A 6783-nucleotide genomic window follows, 5' to 3' on the forward strand; every position below is an offset into this window, starting at 1 on the left:
TAAAATATGCTTATATGCTGAGATTAAACAAATTCGATCCATTCCATTGTCTTGCAGAAAAATTAGGGCATAATTGGATATATTTGTTTCATTCCATTTAGAATGACAAGGATCAATAATCAATTATTCCAGACTAGCCTACTAATTAACTTCATTTTTAATGAATTTGTGTTGTATCTTGAACACTTAAAGAAACCTTCACACAACGCACAGTTTGAAGTCACATGATGCCTTCATGAAATGCATGACTATGTAATCCTGAAATATGATTGATTTAAGTAGTATGTCTGGTTAGGTTTATCTGGCCAACTCCTAGACCTGGAAGATTATTTTATGAGGAAAAAAGATAGAAGGGTAAAGAATGAAACATGAATTTGTTATACCGGAAAGTGGTATAGCTCAATGGTGCCGAACTCAGTGGATTCCTGCAAGTGAAATATTGACTTAGAAAACCACAAATGAAAATTACCTATGTTTTAGTATTGTTTATTTTGTGAAACACTTCCCAATTATGTTTTAATCTGGTTAGGGACACTCTCAGAGTTTTGCTTCCACTTACACAGTGGGCTGTGAGTTTGACATTTCTGGTAAAGCCTAGAACAGAGACATTTTTTTAAAAGTCTTTGTTTTTTGAGGTGGACAAATAAATAAAATTTAAAATTCAAAGACAGTGTAGTGGAATAGAAATTAATACAAAAATAACAAATTAGAAAATCCACTTTAAGCAAAATAGTTGTAAGTTGTGGTCACAGATCAATATTTGTAATACCATTTTTAACAAGTCATTAGCTTGTTACAGAATACCTACTATGAATTAATTACAATTTATTTTCATTTATTTAAAATCATATTTCCTAAAAAATAAAAGAAAATCATATTTCCTATGTTCACATCTACATGTAAAGAATGTAAAATAAAGTTTAAAAAATAATATTAGAAAACATACCTCCACAGGTTTAGTGACTTGACTAATGTCACACAGATAAGCAAGTGATACAGTCCAGGACTTGGAACAAAGTCTGCTGAATCCAGATCTGATGTGTTTGCCTATTATTCCTCAACTTCCATGTTAGAAAGCATATCAAGATGTTCTGTCTGTTCAGGATTGCTGTGTGAAAGCAACCGATGTCTCTATCCTTAAGGATAAAGCTATCTGTTTAAATTCAATGTAACACAGTGGAATAAAGCTTTACAAAATAACTTTTCAGAGGCTATATCTATAGAATATAAAAAAGATAGTTGCATGAATCCTTGTTGTGAAGGCAGACGGAAGTGATTCTAGAAAAGAAAGGGATTTTTATCAGCAGGTTGGGGGGAAGTAGGTTGTTATATATTTCTCAACCTGTTGATGATGTCAAGTGTTATAGATCTAGAACTGGTGAGGAATCTTCAAAGTGATCTAGTCTAACTTACTTATTTTAAGATAAACACAATTGGGACCTAGAGAGGTCAAGAGATCTCTCCAAAGTTGACCAGGTAGCGAGAACCAGAGCCAGATCTTATCCCAGTTTCATCTCCATATCCTTCCTCCAAGTCTCCCCTTGCATAGTTATGTCCTGAGTTTCCTCATTTTCCTTTGCCAATTTTGGGGCCCAACATGGTTAGAAGTAGGGAGGTGGCTATAAAATATACAGATGTTGGTAAGTATGGAATAAAATCTTCTGCTCTCATGGCTGGCATGTGTAAATATAACCATGTACAATGTGCCTAGGTATTGAAATGCTCAAACAAATGTACTCTTTTTTTTTTTTTTTTGCAGGCAATGGGGGTTAAGTGACTTGCCCAAGGTCACACAGCTAGTAAGTGTCAAGTGTTTGAGGCTAGATTTGAACTCGGGTACTCCTGAATCCAGAGCCGGTGCTTTAACCACTGCGCCATCTAACTGCCCCCACAAATGTACTCTTGAATGCCTGAGGCTAGTGGTGGCAGGAGCTCATTTTAAGTGCTTAGGATAGGGTTAGAAAGAAGCAAATGGAAGCAAGCTCTTCTTGTGTGCCTGGGAAAGTTAAAAATTGGGAAATGCCAATCTATTCTGGGCAGAATGGTAGAGTTTCTTTAATTTATCTTTATTTGCCTTCTATTCTGGCCACATTCAAAAACTGAAAGCCAATTTAGGCTCTGTTCATGGGTCTAAGTTTAAGGGTGTGAGACATTGGAAGAAGTCATTCATTCACTCAACATGGATTTACTAGCACCTACTATATTCAAAGCACTGTGCCTAGGGCACAATAAAAACTAAATTTTATGTACTTTTTTTTTACATTTAGAAAATAAATTATTTCTCAGATTTGAATAAGGTTTGGAGTTGAAAAAGCTATGTAATCCACAATAGTGTTTGATGTCCTCAGTGGATGTTATTCTGATTTTCCTCATTTCCCTTTGCCAAAAGAAATAGTTAAAAACTATATGTAAGAGAATATCTTTTCAAAGTTCCCTCCTAGCCATAGGATTCTTGATTAAATAGGTCTTGGCTTATTCATAAGCTATCACAAAACTCTTCATTTTAAACCCACATTTTTCTTTTATGAAAGATATCCACATTTTGTACAATATGATAGTGGTATTTATATTGCTATTGTACTACTTTAGAATTTTATACAAAAACATGACATCATTTTTTTCTGAATTAATTTTATTATTCTAGACATTAGGAAGACGTATAGTTATGTGATTCAGAGAGATTACTCTCATACTTCCAAATTACTGTTGATTCAACTTCCTAGGCATATTTTTTTCTTTTCAAGGGTTGTGAAACTTCTACCAATCTCTTTAATGTGTCATTATTGCTACTATTTGTTCCTTGCCTACATGTTACCTCTCCTGACAGTTTCCCACTTCAAATCCAACATGTTAGGCCATTGGCTTACTTTTATACACAAGGAGGAAAAACATAACAATAAGGTTGCCAACTTTTGAAGTATATTATTATTTTTACCATCAAATAAGCCTGTGAGTAAATAAAGCAAAGGTTATTAGAAATATTATTTAAAATATGACTGGCTCTTTAACTCAATTTCTACCTTTTCTGATTGATTAGAGCCATAGCTAAGGCTTAGCATGTCAGAATTGCCAGCTAGTAACTTTCAAACATTTACCAGAGCATGAAATTAACTATAAGAAATGCTACACTAAATAAGTTTAGAAAAGACTATTATGTGAAAGAAAAAAAATGGTTTGCAGTAGAATCTTATATTAGTTTCTCATTCTCAAATTGTTCAGAAAATTTGTGGTCTGATATCTTCAGTAATTATAGAATCAGAATTTTAGAGTGAAAAGTCATCTAGTCCAACTATCCAGTGCTTACTTAGACTCTTACCTAAAGAGTGGTTTAAATGCCCCATACACTTTCCTGTTGAATACAAAAATGGTCCCAACCAGACACTACCTTTTCCGTTAAAATCAGACTGAAGACCAAATGCTTATGTTGTTCCAGTTGAATTCTCTGCCCCCATGTAATGTGAAACTGAACAGAATTTTGTGCATTTCATGCAAATGTTTTTAACCATTCAGAATCCAAAAGACTATGAATTGGAAGTGGAGATTTTATCCCTTTGTTGCTTAAGAGCTGGAGTTCCCTGGAAGAAATTCAGGGGGCTATTTTGGTCACAAAGAAAATGGATAGAAAACTATAATATTTTCAGCAGCATAAAGTGAACTCAAGACTGAGATAAGAACTCTTTTTTTTCTTTCAGGGCAATGAGGGTTAAGTGACTTGCCCAGAGTCACACAGCTAGTAAGTGTCAAGTGTCTGAGGCCAAATTTGAACTCAGGTCCTTCTGAACCCAGGCAAGTGCTTTATCCACTGTGCCACCTAGCTGTATTGAGAAAGAGCTCTTAAATGAGTATTTGTCATTACTGACCAAGGAGGTTGCCCTAACTCAAATATGTTTGCCACACAGCCTCATCTAACCTAAATAAAGAGAAAAGATGACTTTATCATTTAAATTCATCTGAAGAGCTCTAAAGAATCTTAGAGAAAACCTTGAAGCCTTTCAGAAACCCAATCTTGAGCCTGAATCACAGAGTATATATTGGTTTGCCTTTGGAAGAGTTGGACGTGGATATGATGAGGCTTAAACACAGAAGTAAAAAAAAAAAATATTACAGAAAAAATGCCTAGGTAAATTGTAGTTAAAGCCCTCCAAATTTTTCTAGGAGGCCCACTTCAAATCACTTAATTTCTTTATTATATGAACTTAGATTCCACAAGTAATAGACATAACAGGATTACTAGTTAAAGACACAGTTTGCTCATATGACTTTTTCCTGAATTTTGTTCAAGAATACCAACCTCAGAATGACTATAAGACTATTTGGGTTATGGGATTTATTCTTATTTTTTGGCTAGTTATGTGTGGTGTCACTTTTTGTTCCAGAGTTTCAAAGTCAATTTCCCTGAAGTATTTGAAATTTAAATATAATCATAGCCAACATACTGCCATTTATGATTCAATGGGAGTAAAACATGGGTACCAGGTATCATTAATCAGAATAGAACTGAAGTTCCTTCTTCCAATTTAGAGCTGGTAATTGTAAATTAGTTTATACATTCTCCACCCACGCTTTATTCTTCTATGAACTTTCACTGAAATCTTCTTAAGATTGAATAAAAAGTACATTTCCACTCAGATGTTGCCCATCTCTTTTAGCTGAAGTTCTGTCACTTTTTTTTCCCTTAAATCTTGAACCTCCATTGTGAACACAGGATTAAATGACAGAAAACTTTTCTTTGATACTCTACTCTTTGACACACTGGCAAGAGTTTCTTTAGAGAAAAAAATACGTTGTTTCAAGTGATTCCCCTGTGCAATATACATTGGCATGCCACAATCTTAGGACATCTTGTTCTCCCTAACCAGCTTCTATAACAAATGAGTGGCATGTTAGAAATACTTAAACTGACTTTGGATGAATCTAACACATGTAATACATTGTAATTAAGGAGCGTCATTTGAACCTATTAAAATCCATTTATTTCTATCTCTACTCTGGTTCTCACTTGTCTAGTGGATTTTTTTCTTTTTTGAAGCACTTTATAATTAAAGATTTATAGGAACTGAAGGGATGTTTATCTAAGATCCCAAGCTTGGCAAATGTAGTGAAGATTGTGCCACTTGGCCATTTGCCCAGGCCTTCGGTCCACCCTCACACAAGCTCAAATCCTGCCTACAAACTAATGATTCTACTTGGCACAGAGCCATGCCTCATGAGTACTGAAAATTCTTCTTGTCTCCATTATGTGAGGGAAGAAGAAAGTTAAGAAAACATTAAATATTACAAGTAATACTGTTAATCAAGGGAAATTGTAGAAAATATAGAAGCATGGGACAGTGTAGTATGGTTGGTAAGTGCTACAGTTAGAGACAGGAAGAACTGGGGTGAAATATTATCTCAGACACTACCATGTGACTCTGGGGGAATCACTATTTAACCTCTTCATTGTCTCAGCTTCCTTCTCTGTAACATGAAGGGGATGGAAGTAATGGCCTCTCCAGTCCCTTCCAGCTCTAAATCTATGATCCTATGAACTTTTTTGGGGGGAGGGCAGGGCAAAGAGGGTTAAGTGACTTGCCCAAGGTCACACAGGTAGTAAGTATCTAGTGTCTGAGGCCAGACTTGAACTCAGGTCCTCCTGAATACAGGGCTGGAGCTTTATCAACTGTGCCACCTAGCTGCCCCCTATGATCATATGATCTTAAAAGTGCTAGCTTAATAAGAAACAAAATAATGTTGGGTGAAGGGGAAGATTTATTTGTTTTCAACTTTTAGCAACCAAAAAACTTTCTTAGCTATGTCAATATCTTGGACTTAGACTCAAACCGTAATAAAAATAACTGTAAAAGTTACCTTTATGTAATGTCAATTTCTGACCTTTGGAATTTCTTGTAATAAGTCAGCCTATCACATAGCTAGGCACATAGTAGTTTTTCTTTGGGGGGGGGGGCAATGAGGGTTAAGTGACTTACCCAGGGTCACACAGCTAGTAAGTGTGAAGTGTCTGAAGCCGGATTTGAACTCAGGTCCTCCTGAATCCAGGGCTGGTGCTTTTATCTTCTGGGCCACCTAGCTTCCCCCCACATAGTGGCTTTTTTGCAGTTTCACAATATGATCATTGCACTCCTTTTTTTGTACTACTTGTCTTTCTTCTGTACCTTGAATGAATGTGCCTATTAGAATCCCTTGTTTCTTCAAAACACTGATCAAGTTCTAACTTGTATGTGACGGCCTTTTCAGTCTACCCTTTCTTCCTTCTGCTAGTATTCTCAAATATTTACCTTGTATTTATCTTGTATATATTTTATACAACTTTATGTACTTGTTATCTCAGCTGATAGAATATTAGGTTCTTGATGATGACTTTAATATTGCCTTTGTTTCCCAGTGTCTAGCATATAGTAAGCTCTTTATAATGCTTATTGATAGATTATTAATGAATAAACTACTTGTTTAAAATATATAACCCTGATTTTTTTCTTTAAAAACATCTATAGCTACTCTCTCAATTTGATATTAAGTGTCAGATGATCTTCAGAAATTATTCTCTACTTTAAAAGTCATTATATTTAATCATAAAGCTGCAAATGATTTCAAGACCTGAAAACACGAAGGCCTTAGGAGTTTCCAACATTCTTAGACTTCTGGGGGGTTTCCAGCAATCCCAGGACAGAGACTGTGATGTTTCTCAGAAATTTTCTACAAAATTAGTATGATGAATAAAAAACTTGTGGCACAGTGAAAACACTGCTTCACATAAAAACAAGTAAGTATTCACAATGGATACTT

Source organism: Dromiciops gliroides, chromosome 4 (assembly GCF_019393635.1).
Source record: "Dromiciops gliroides isolate mDroGli1 chromosome 4, mDroGli1.pri, whole genome shotgun sequence".
NCBI classification, from domain to species: Eukaryota; Metazoa; Chordata; class Mammalia; order Microbiotheria; family Microbiotheriidae; genus Dromiciops; species Dromiciops gliroides.